The sequence below is a fragment of the Sardina pilchardus genome, chromosome 3 (assembly GCF_963854185.1).
Source record: "Sardina pilchardus chromosome 3, fSarPil1.1, whole genome shotgun sequence".
NCBI classification, from domain to species: Eukaryota; Metazoa; Chordata; class Actinopteri; order Clupeiformes; family Clupeidae; genus Sardina; species Sardina pilchardus.
In genome coordinates, this window is record NC_084996.1 from 37421638 (window position 1) to 37435014 (window position 13377).

The 13377-nt window shown below is 42.2% G+C and overlaps 1 long non-coding RNA gene across 1 annotated transcript; it reads right to left on the bottom strand.

The window, feature by feature from the left end:
- Positions 1–11993: 11993 nt before the first annotated feature.
- On the bottom strand, positions 11994–12776 carry LOC134076282 (uncharacterized). Its single transcript, XR_009938589.1, has 3 exons — positions 12727–12776; positions 12598–12648; positions 11994–12526 (listed from the first exon to the last, which is right to left on the bottom strand). It is a non-coding gene; the product is annotated as an uncharacterized LOC134076282 (long non-coding RNA).
- Positions 12777–13377: the final 601 nt, after the last annotated feature.

Below are 13377 nucleotides of genomic sequence, written 5' to 3' on the forward strand. Positions count from 1 at the left end.
CTCAGCGCTCCCAGCGCTGAGCGCCCTCGGCGGAAAAAACCTGTCGGCGCCAACCTTTTTTGTCGCAGCGCTTAGAGCGCTCAAAGTTGAAATCTGTTCAACTTTTAGAACAGCGCCGGGCTCGTCAATGGCACTTCTCTTTATAAACCGTCTCTGGTTTTGGTAACTTAGCAACAATAAACACTTATCGAAGCGCCGAGAGGAGGAGGTTGTGGGCGCTCTGGCTGTAAAAAACGTGTTTGGTGGACACAGCACCTTACTCTTTCAACCAATTCCTAAACAATAGTAGACACTTGTTGTGACCACCTCAATGCTTGATGAAATAAGTCATCGTAGACAATAAATACATTGAACAGATATTACAAGTAAAATGAAATGCAACCATAAATAGTGAGAAACAGGCTAGTCGAAATCCAAGACATGACGTGTCTATGTGGGTTTTAGTAGCCAATGTGATTAAATACAGGTCTGAATTGTAAAGGTCTGAGTTGGAACAAAATGACATGTAGCCTGCAACAGAAGACTAGGCCTACTTAAATTAAAACTGAAACAATTTGAAAGAAAGAAAACATTTTATTGACCTACAGGCAACAGATCAGTGAACAATAAACAAACGGAAAGAACACATAAAATGTTGGCTAGGCATCGACCTAGACCTCGGCCTCGTCCTGGGCCTGGTTAGCCCGGTTAAAACGCCTCCTCGCCGCGCCACGGTCAGATTGAAAAACCGAATGGCATGCCTCTGGATATCCGTATCCGATGTTGACCGACACAAGCTATTCAGACGGACAGTACCTGCAAGCAGAATACATATTTTTTCAATATATTATGCATTAGACCAGCAGGGGGTGCCCGGTCACAAACAACTAACTGACTTGCATGGCAGAAACCACGCTCCAAATCAACAAATGCTTATATAATAATGCTGATAGTGTATGTTATTGTATGTGATTGCCAGTTCGATCCCCGACCAGTCCACGGCTGTTGTGCCCTTACTGCTTCCCGAGCGCCGCTGTTGGGCAGGCAACTGCTCTGGGTGTGCTGTATTCACTGCGTGTTGTGTGTTCACTAATTCACGAATAAACCAAATTTCCCCCAAGTGATCGAAAAAGAATACGCTTTAGCCTACCTATACTTAATATAGAACAATACAGGCTGAGGTCTGTGCTCTCTGAGTGCTTTTCTATTTGTAGGCCTACATGTGTCTTTCGCGTATTGGTTAATGGATTGTAAAGGATGATGTTCGATGTTTATTATAAGTGCAGGTTAGTACAGTCAGGGTCAGCTTGTGCGGTCACGTTTTATAGGCACGGTGATACGTTTTTTTCTGGCCTCAAAAGTGCGCTTGTATGCTGTATAATTGGATGTTTATTAGAGATAGGACGTTTAACCCACTTCAAAATAGCATTTAATGCCTTGCATTTTAGTGATTCCCAACCGGGCACACTGCAGGGGGTACGTGAACATTTCAAGGTGACAAGTAAATACAATAATCCCGTCAAAAATGATAGGCCTACTGCGCGATAGATTCCCTAAGAGACAAGTCTGTGGCACAACCGCGCCAAAATCCCACAATCAAAACATTGTTGCATGTTGCATACCCTACATGTTGCATATCCCCCGTTCTGCAACTTACGCACATATGGCGCGATGTGATTGTGTGAACCCAAGTTCACGATCACAGGCAAACGCTCGCGAACAGTTTTCAAATCCACAGACGTTCTTGACTAACGTTACGGAGGCGAACGGTCAGTATAGAGGTAGTGCGCCTCGACGCTGGACTGCTGGAAATGTGCGAGGATGGAAATCGGGAAATACATCTATGCAAGTATTACATTTCATTAGCATGTCACACAACACCTTAAGTTTATGATTTGTCTGCCATGTTCTGCCATGTTTGCCGCAATAATAGCTTAGTTTTCGTATTTTTGTACATGGTTGCGATTTAGCTGTAATTGCCTGCCCTTAACTGTGTAGCTGCTATCGATAGCTAGCGATTGTAGCTATGTCTGCTCGGAATTCTCCTCCATGAAGAAGGCTGTAATTATGTCAAACTCCCAGATAAGACATTGGTAATCAAAATGGCTTATTATAGCTGCTGATAATGGTAGCCAGCACATGGTGGCTAGCAGGCTGTCACATTCTATGCGCAGCTTGTGGCGTCAATGTTGCAAATCGCCGGAATTACTGTTGCTACTGTAACATTTCTCCACAGTCAACGGGCTACAGTTTGAACAGTAACAGTCAATGGCGTTGAAGCAATACATCAGCATTGAATTACCGGATGATATTTAAAAAGTAGCTTCTAGTGGAATTATTTTTGGTTGACCTGGAAATTTTGAATTGGTAATAAAAAAAAGTTATGGATGTGATGTTGGACACGAATTAGCCGCTGATGGTTGTGTCAGTGTATATTAGCTAGCCTACCTCGTAGCTTATAATAAAACACCTAGATGGTAGATGTAGTAGATGATGGAAAAAAAAAAAAAACTTTGACAAGAACAATATGACCGCTACGTATACGCTACCTAGCGGCGGTCATAATTATTTGGCAAAAAAAACGTTGTCAGGGTAATTAGGCTACACAATAAGTCAGCATTCATTTAGTTATCGGATGGTATTAAAATTAATGGAATTATGTTTGGTTGACCTGGAAATATTAAATTGGGTATCAAAAAGTTATGTATTTGATGTTGGCCGCGAATTCAGCGTGTTGATTGTGTCAGTAGCAGTAACGTCTAAAGACGGAATGCCTGAATGTAAGAAGTTGCATGAGTTGTAAGAATCCACGTCGTTCTATTAATCGTTACATAATTAAATAGCCTTCCAATCAGTTAAAGCGGAGCTTTGCTGCCAATGCTGAGTTTCAGTTTCTCTCGCGCAGACGCACACACGGATGCATTGAATGAACGTTCATACCAGCACTTAAATTACTTACGGTAGAGTAGAGTCTTGGCAGACATGTGGTTAAATGCGCTCTTGCCATTTGCCCCCTTCCAGCTGATGTTCTTCGCCACTTCCTCGGTGTACATTCGAGACAAAATATTCCAAGCCACCCTCTTCACGTCTTGGCCTCCGATGGTGGCCAAAGAGGAAATCTAAAAGTAAGTAATGAAACACCTTAAAATTACAGACAAGGTATAAAGCCCTGATGTAATAACTTACTACAATCTTTGCCCCACGTCCACCACCACCCCCAGCTGCACTCTACACTGTACCCCCAATCCTCTTCCTGCCACCAACTGTAAAGCCCACATGTCTACATGTGTACATGTAAAAGTGACAGCAGGTCCATTCCATTCTTCACATTGCCCAAAACTCCAATACAATGTTGATCAACAGATTAAGAATGGGATGTCACTTAAATTCATATGCCAGTCAAGACGGGTGACCCAATAATTTTGGCAATATAGTTTAGGTACACCTGGTAATTTTTTCTGAAACTTTTGAGACCTAAGTGTGTGAGCCCTGGTTGAATTGATGTGAAATGACCCAACAGTGACTTGCACACTCCAGTGTAGTACCACTGCCCAATTGGTGTTGAGAGTGAGCAAGAAGACATACCATTCTCTGTCGAGCTGCTCCAGTGGTAGCTTCTTTTAAGAACAACTCGAGCTCATCAACAGCTTCCATCGATTCAACAGGGAGCTGAATAGGGTCTGGAACCTCTGCCTCTGGCGGTGTTGCATTGAGCACTCTGCTGCTCAAGTGATTCACTTTGGCCACCAGCTGGTCCTGTTGTTGTTTAATGTGCTCCAGAAGGCTCAAAATATGGACCTGAGCAGCTGTTGAATATATAGAATAATTATTCCCTCTCGATTCCACGCTCTTACCCTCGCCAAAATGCATCCTAGAGTGTTTTTTGTGAATGTTCCCTTGTCAAACTTTAGTTTAAAAGCCAAAATCTTTATTTTTAGTAAACTGTGTGCACAAACAATGTTCTCAATTCACGTGTAGAGACACTGATGATACTTCAATAAAAGTTTCATGTTGTGTTGAGCCTTCTTAGTGTTTTAAAAATGACGATCATGTATCAAAACAGTGCCTCTACCATTCCTATTCAAAAAAACATTTGACCCGCAAACAACAAAATGATCAACCTTAAAAGTGGCGCTTACAATGTAATTATGCTTTTAACCAAAAGTTTGACTTGGGTACATTCGCAAGAACACCCTAAGATGTATTTTGGCAAGACTTCTGCTTTACGTCCCCCTTGCCGTCAGTGGTTAAAGTGAAGGTATCAGCTTGTAGTTGCAATTATTTCTTACCAAAGCAGGGAATGCTCTCTGGGCCATGTCTCCCACCTCTCCAGGTAGGTCTGTAGACCTGGCTCGGCTCGACCTGTTGCTGGCGTGGGTCGGGGAGGAGTAGATGTGGTGATGGTTGTTGTGATGGTGATTGTTGTGGTGGGAGAGGTGGTAGTCCTTGGGTAGGGGCAGTCCTGCCAGACACTGACTGCATTGTTGAGGGAGGGAGGGAGGGAGGCGGGGGGATGGTGGTAAGATTGAAGGTTAACATAACATATCAATATTGTGCATTCTTACTACCTATGGTTGAACGGGGCATTGATCCCTGTTTTTGGTGTTAGTGTGTGTAACATAAAGCGAAACATAAAGCGAAAACACTGACTTTGCTATTCTCTTTCTCCCAGGCCTTTCTTGTTCATCTTCAGTTTGGAGGTCTGAGGTGCTACACCGGTGTCATATGCATAAGCAGTCAAATGTAGGCTAATATGATGTCTTGTGTTTACTCAAGCAGAGAGGTTTTGGGAATAACCCGGAAGTAAAATATCTCGCTCTGATCCCTCTTATTCATGTGTAGTTTTATAGCGGCATTGTATATTGGTGCCAAAATACATTTTCATTGAAATGCTTCGGACAAATTGGACCTTGTCGGAGGCAAATATAGACGAATATGACGATAGTTCTTTCTATGGCTCTATTTGCTTTATGACCCTGTCAGGGAGGCCTGTCTAGGTGACCCGGAAGTAAAAGACCTGGGAAGTGTAAAAAAAAAAAAAAAAAGCAGGACATTGACAATGTTTGGCGCAAACGTGAATTAACCATGGCTTTAAAAAATAACCAAATAGTTTAGATAGTCAAAACCATGGCACCATGATGTAGTGTGCACTCATAAATAACTACACATTCAACAGCAATCGTAAACTAGTAATGTCTAAATTCAGAGATGGCAATGTACTGCTGACCCGGAAATAATTACTTCTTGAAGAGTTGCGGGACTTATTTTAAGTAATATGAGTCCATCGGAACCAGATCAAACTTCAATTTAGTTGTGTTGAAATAGTTGTTGATGTTCGATAACTGTCATGTTGTGAGTAACGCAAAGGTAGATGTATATACTGACTAAGCAAGCCCCCTGAGTGGAATTACTGTGGCTAGACGTGTACTAGCTTATGTGTTGATGTGCTATGATGGCTATGATGCTCGTACAGACTGCGAAAATAAATTCCCACATGACCAATAAAGGTATATCTACATACTGTGATCCATACAAATCATTTTTTATAAAAGTATCACCTGCTGGTTGCACTCGTTAACATAACGTAGGCTAAGACTATTCATGTATCGATAACGAGCGATCAGTGTGAAAATAGTAAACTAACTGCCTAAAAGATACATAACATCTTCAAACACCTTGTTGTATGCTCATGGCTACTAATAAGATGGCACAGACAAAATCTGTCTACGAAATGTTTTTCTTATTGTACGGACAGGGTGCGATTTGCTATGAGGTAGGGGATTTCCCTCCTCTGGTTTTGATATGTTCCTGATCAATTGTACACTCCCTACAAACTTTTTAAAAATCTAAACAAGTCACACCCTGGCCTTCCCTGATAAAAAAAAAGGACACAGCAAAAGCAAATTGTTGCTGAGTGCACACTGAGTTTCATCAGGATAGTGGGAGTGTTTTGTTTGGGCTATCCAGCATCCACCTTTAGTATTATTAGTTTCTGTTTTCGTTCTTTTCATTTTTTTTTATCCATATATTGGTGATTATCATAATGAAAGCTTATACCCAGCCTTATCAACTATGCAGTACACACATAGCAGTTGTCTTTTTTATTATTATTTTTTTTTTCGTTTCACTCATGAATTGTAACATTTATGTTGCTATAAAATTAAGAAAGTCTTTGAGATGAAGAATCCTTGCATCAACAATCCACTGTAGCCTCCCGTTGGATCCGTCAGAAGTTGCTTGACGGACCATTCCGGCGAGCTGACCTTTGGCTTTGACTCCACCGGCCTGCAGCAAACCACCCCGAGTTAATTACTTATGTTCTTACGTTCTGTTCAATTGAATGAAACGTGACCGTGTATGCTTACAATTCTGTTTACCAAGGTGCCAAGAAAACGACAAAATATGTTCTATCACTACGGTACATCCAAGTCTGTTGACATTCTCATTCTAGTATCAGTTATCAGTTACTGTTGTCATGTGATGCCCAATCATCACTTGTCCCATTGAGTGTTTCGCTACCACCCATGACAATAAGGCAGCTAGTTATATTGTAGCCGTGCGCTGCCAAAAAAACAAGCCACTCTCAAGACGCCCAAGCCCACCCGCTTTAACATGGCTAGTCAGAGCATCATCAAACTCGTGTGTTATTAACTATCCGCACACTATCTTATATGCTTCCGGTTTCGAATCACACTGTTTGTATCACATTCATAAGAAAATATTGAAATAACAAGTCATTTTTTGATTTTGGATTCTCAATTGAATATCAAATGAACGAATGGTACACGGACTATAAGACAGTGTGCAAATAGATTTCCTTTAGCTACGTTTGCACCCTTATCTAGCACCTGTCGAAAATACATGTGCATTAATTTATACACATCAGTTAATTAACTAGACAAAACATGAGGATTCTGTAAAGAAAATTTACTCCAACTATGAAACAATGAAATTGAAAATTGGTAGCCTAATGTTGATCTTACTTCACACAGGTGGAACAGTCCTCAGGCCCAAGCTTCAATAAGCTGCAAATACCTCGTATATACCCCGGTATGTCGAAGTGGCATGACATTCTACTATTCTAGTCTAGTAGATTTGACAGAATAATTGAATGAACCCTTTACTGGTCATGTGCTAAATCGGGGTTGATCGCTCGTCCATGTAATCGGAACCAATAACCAGGGAAATTAATTGGGGACAGTTGAGAACGTTATGTTAATTTGTAGCTTTGAAGTCTTTTGGGAAAATTTTATAACCCGCATGCCATACATTCACAGTGTTGTCCAGATGACCACATGGCACGAATAAATAGCATTTTTGATGATCGTGCTGCTCTGCAAACTAAAATGCTTCTACCATCAACACAGGAAATGTTTCGTAGAATAATTCAGCAAGGAACACATTTCAAAACGGGGAGGTGAAATAAACGATGCTTTTAAATAATATATCATAGTTTTTTTGTTCTTAGATAAGTGATTTCGATTGACAGACGTGGTATTTTAATAAATAACTTGTACAAGGTAGCACAACATTAACATTAAGGTATATAGTTCTAACACTGGATTGTGCGTTTTCTTTTCCACTGCGCTTGGTAGCAACTGGACAGGTAGCCCAGCTCGACAGAACACCGGCATGGCGTTCGCGGTTGGGGAAAAAGCGTCGGAATACCAGATCACAGTCAGCGGATAGACCCAACATTTGAAGAAATGCTAAATCCCATTTACATCGAGTGGAGATATGTAGGCTATTGGTGCATCAAATTCGTAAACGTTTTAATAGTTGAGCTTGCACAAGCGCAGAAACAGGTTTTAAAGGGACAAGCTTGGAGGGTGGGACTTGATAAGCATACATAATAAAAACGCGTTTAAGATTAACATGTGCCATTCTCAATGCGATTTTAAATCGTTTTGTCCTTTAACAACATGTAACTCTACCTGTTATAACCGTCTTGTAAACTTGAATCACATTTTAATACCCAAATATCTAGCTGCGAGTCAACATGTCAATGATACCACAGCTAACTGCTAGCTCCGGGCTAACTGTCTGAAACTAGCACCAAGCACCATACCGCAATGAATTAACACTAATACTTTAACAAATTAAAATAATGGTTACGTCCCGGTTATAGCTGAAATATGCGGAATGGGGATTCAATTCAGCGTGGTTAAATTCACAATGCTAACTTTATTCTAACGTTATGCTACACATAGGCTATGAATTAGCCTATACTGTAGCGCCCAATAAATAGCAACCAAAAAAATCGATGAACATTTTATCAAAAGCCTTCGACATGCATTTACCTAGGTAATGCCCATAGATTATATTTCAATGGCATATAACATTAATAAAATAAAACTTGCACTTACATTTGCCTTTTGGTATAAGCCGCCGCACTTCAGGAGAAGAGGATCCCGACTAATTCCCACACACACAACCCAATCTGAACCGCTATTAAAGGCGCGTCCGAAGTGCGGATCCGTATGTGATCCGTTCTGTGTCCGCCGATTGAAAGCGCGGGCGTGGCCGATTCTGGAGGCGGGGCTGATCCTATTAGCGCAGCTAAAACGAAGCCGACAGTCAGGCGGATTTGCTGACAGTCAGGGGGATCCGCCCCGGAATCCATTGCTGTCTGGGTTACAGTGCTTTTTAAGTTAGGGTTCGCTAGCTAGTTCTAGCTAGCTCGGTTCACAGACTAATTAAATTATTCATTCCGTGTCCTATATAATGATTCATTGGTATCATGGATGATTTTAGGCAGTAACATTGTAATCACAATTGTGTTTATGCTGTTGTTTCTTATTGAGAGAAAGTTTCCACTGTTGTGTTTACTTTTTACTGACTGCAGCGTGACAATTTCTAGTCGCCTGAAACCGACGTCTCGTCAGTGGTAGTAACCCCGTCGAGTCCGCCCACTTCCAGGTCACGGTTTAGGTGGAAAAGCAAAAAGTACTGGTACCGTGCCGTGCCATGTAGAGTCGGACTAGTTTGCCAGTGGAAAAGGGACATTACTGACAATCACATAGATTTTGACCTGCGCTGTTAGTGATAGTGATGGTACTCAAAGGAGTCATAGCTGTGTGATGCTAACAGTGTAGTGTTTCTATTTGTTGGAAATTAGCAGGCCCTTCTCATCCCCACATCCAGATTGGCAGAAGGTATGGGATGGAAAGTGTGTGTCCAAAGATAGGTGGTTAGTCACCTCCGTCCTTCAACAGCTGTCACAGTCCCTGGTGCAGATGGGATGTTGCAGGAATTGACGCATAGGCTACTCCTGACAGCAAACAGATTTCACACTCCTCCTCTCCGAGTTTGTCAAAGCTGATGTTCTTAGATCTTACTGCTTTTCGATAGATGTCATAGCCGCACTAATGGCCTTTCTCTAAGTAATCAGTAAACATCAGCTTGATGCTGATGTCACTGGGGAGATACCGGCAGCAGGGTGCATGCTCCCTCCTATAGTGACTGACGGTGGGATTGAAAGACTCGATATGAGCATACAAGGGTTCCAGGTGAAGCTTGTTTGCAGGCTCATGTCTCCCTCTCTTGGTGGGGCTAGGGCTGATGTTAGTTCTTTGCCCATCACTGACAGCAACATGCTATCATTTGTTGGATGATAGCCTAGGGTAGATAGGAAAAAAGTTTGCATACTTGCTGTGGGTTCCCATCTGCATCTTTCAGCTATAGATGAAAGACCTGCTTTGCCTGCTTTGGTTTGCACAGACCTTTGCCCTTGTGACTTGGCTGACACAATGAAATTCAAAGGCTCTCATTTCTTTGTATATAATGTCCCAGAAATCCCGCCATATCTTCCCTCGGTGGTCCTCTGAAAATTTGGCAGAGCATTGCCGCCGACACTTGATTCCACATGGGGCCCTCAATGGTGGTCTTCTGATGGGCTCTGGAAGAGGAGCAGGAGTTGGTGTTGCTGTGGCCTCACTGCTTGGGACAAGCTCCTGGACAGACCAGGGTTGAGGGGTTGTCATCTCTGGGGCTGAGACTGGCGCAGCTGGTGGAGGTTGTGGGTCAGGTGTATTGATAAGCTCAGGCAGTGACATGGAGGGCTCAGTAGTCACAGAAATGAGGGCAGACAGTGCATCGAGGGAAGGCCCTGCTGTTACCAGTGAGAGTGGAAAGGAGTCTTCAAAGACTGCTAGGGTGGCATCTATGGAGTTAAATTTGTGTCAATAATATTTGTAAATGTGCATACAGTGATCCACAAGTATTACTTGATGCGTGTTTTGATATCCACAAATAAAATAAATTAATTAATAAAACAATATATTTTACAAATTAAAAAATCTAATTTGTAACTCGTATATATATATTTTTAAAATATATATGTGTATTTGTAAATATTATGGAATTTGTAAAACTGGAAATTGCCTTTGTGAATTGTCATTCAGCATTTGTGGAACACATTTCTCGCATTCCACAGTTACGGATTTTTGACACATTCTTTGCGTGAACCAGCGCTCCACAGATCCACAAATACCAAAGATTCAAGAGCGCGTTCGTGGATTCGCCCCGCTCTAGAATCTTTGATTTTAACTGCACTTCCTCAATGGGTTTTCCTAAAACCGGTTTAATCCAACAATGGACGGACATGGGCAAGGTCAGCCGCCGCCACCATCCTCTGTAAGTATACACATTTCCTTGCCCTACATTTAGATGAGACTTCTTCTTATTGTCTGACGATATTCAGGGTGAGAGTGACGGTAAAAACAACATCTGAACACCCTAAATAAATTGTCGGAATGAACGGCGGATACCAAATAAATTATGTAGCCGTTAGCAAAAGAAGGGGTCATCCTTATGTTCCCCGGTTTTCCCAACAATGGTCCTATGTTCCCCGGTCACAATACATACCGGGGAACATAGGACCCTTTTTTGGAAAAGCGGGGAACATAGGACCCTTTCTAAAATTTAAGAAAAAAAGGGTCCCATGTTCTCCAGTCCCATACAAAGTGGGGAACATAGGACCTGGGGAACATAGGTACACTCCCGCAAAAGATTGGCAAGTGGCTAGGCTAGAAGCTGACGTTACGAACTCCGGCTGGTATAGCATTAATTTGAATAAATCTACCTACCCTTTTATATGCTGATAATCAGTGTCAGAAGAAGCATAATAGGTCTAGTCATTACTATATACAGGCATGCAAACTCCTCGCCTTTTCGAGTTTGTAAGCCATGCATAATGTAAATGTACATTTGATTTTCGAGTCACAGGGCCCAGATCATTAGCCTAATCTGTGCCTACAGGGTACAGTTTAACATGTAGTATGAAGACAGTGCACATTACTTTATTCGTTAGTTACACTAGTACAACTACTTGGTTACACTAGTACAATATGCCACAATCTGTTGTAGGCTAGGCTGCAAGGTTAAAACTTGTAAAACCAATTTTACAAATGAAAGGGTATTATCTACCCTATTTTATATAATAACATTAGTTTGTTGATTGTCTGGTTTGGTCCAACAAATATTCAGACTTATCCTTATACTTTATTATCTTCATGTGTAATAACTTCAAGCACAGAGAAAGAAAGAAATCGGGCCCTCACTAGAGGCCTGCACGGGCCTAAAATTTCAAGCCCGGCCCGGCCCGGACCTCTGGCAATCAGGCCCTAACCCGACCCAGCCCGACAAATTAAGCAATTACTGTGCCCGAACCCGAACCCGAGCCCGACTAAAATGGTCCTCTATTTAGACATGACGGTTTCCCGACACTTCGGTTGCGCAATAGTTTCTCAGAAAGCCGACTTTAACAACTAAACAAATAATACTTTTAACACACGATTAACCCTTGCAAATGTGGCAAAGTGAATGGTTTGCTTAATTGACACATGTCGACTACGCCACCTGAGGCCCTTCCCCTCAAAATATAAACTCTTTTAGACTGGTTAAGCTACCAGGCAACACAGGTTCGGGGTCACAGAAAACCAGAGAGAAGTGTGTCCAAAAATAAACTCTTTATTACAATTAAGAACATAGGGAGTGAGTTCTCTCCAGTGTGGGTTCGCTCAAGTCAGTATTATTCTCCAGTGTGGATTCGCTAAACAGCAGTAGTACTCTCCAGAGTGAGTTCGCTAAAGTCAGTATGGTTCTCCAGTGTGGATTCGCTAAACAGCAGTAGTACTCTCCAGAGTGAGTTCGCTAAAGTCAGTATGGTGGCTATTCAGGGAATGAGACACTCGTGAATACACAGCACTACAATGCACAGCACTCAGTTGTCACAGCAAACAGTGTAATCATCACAATCACTCACGCAGGCTTATGGTGACAAATCATGACACGCAGTGCAACAAGCTAAGGAATTAGCCTCCATAACCGAACTGAATTCGTAGTCACTCGTGAGCAAACAGCAGCACACCTGTCGTCACTTCAGTTAATCAACGAGGGCTGACTTCGTGGTGGCTAAACACAGCCGACTCACACACGGAATAAAACAAACACAAACACAAAACAGAACTAAACAAAACAGCAGCGTTCGTCGGAACTGGGACCAAGACGCCTTGATGTTGCCGCCCCCTGTTACGCCCGAGATCTGCTACACAAAGAACATACGATTAAACCCACACAAGTTTACATATTACTTTAAAAACGTTTAACGTGACCTACCGCTCTGCTGTGGTCGGTCATAAGGCCCATGTTCAGCGACTAACTGCACTCCTAAACCCCAATGTTTGAGTTAGCCCACTGACTGATACAAACGTAGCCAACAACAAACACAATACTTCCATCACCTACCGAGAAGTCGGCGGACACACGGAACCGGCCAGAGGTGAAGCCAATACGGGGAGCGGCGAAAGCTGGAGTCAAGCAAACGATGTAGCTACGACGCTAGCCTTCAACATAAAAGCTAAAACCTTATAGCCGCTCCCACGTACTGATTGGCTCACCTCCAATTTCCCAGAGCCACTCAGAAGGGCATTGCCGAGCTGTCTAAGGGGCGTGGACCTAGTCCTGCTACACAAAGACAAGCATTCATGAATTTAATTAGACCTCAATGTCGAAATAACGGGATGTCGCAAAAGCAGCATGTAAGATATGCAGGATAAATCTGTGTGTGCGCCGCGGGAGTAAAAATGAGCAGCACACACGAGCTCCTTGCCCATAGACAACTTAATAAGCACCGTGTAAATAAATAAAGGAATTGAATCACTTTGATTTGAATCGAATATTTATTAAATAACAATCAAATAGGCTAAATGTGGGATATTGAACCTAATAAAGGCAACAAGTGCAAGTAGGCTGACCGCTTCCTTCCAACACAGCTATTAATAGCCAGTAACAAAGTAACAGAAATGTAAACACTCACATTTGAGTTGCAGGTCCCAAAAACACAGGCAAACCAACCTATTTACAGTCCATCCATGAAAGGCTAGTTCATTTCGCTGC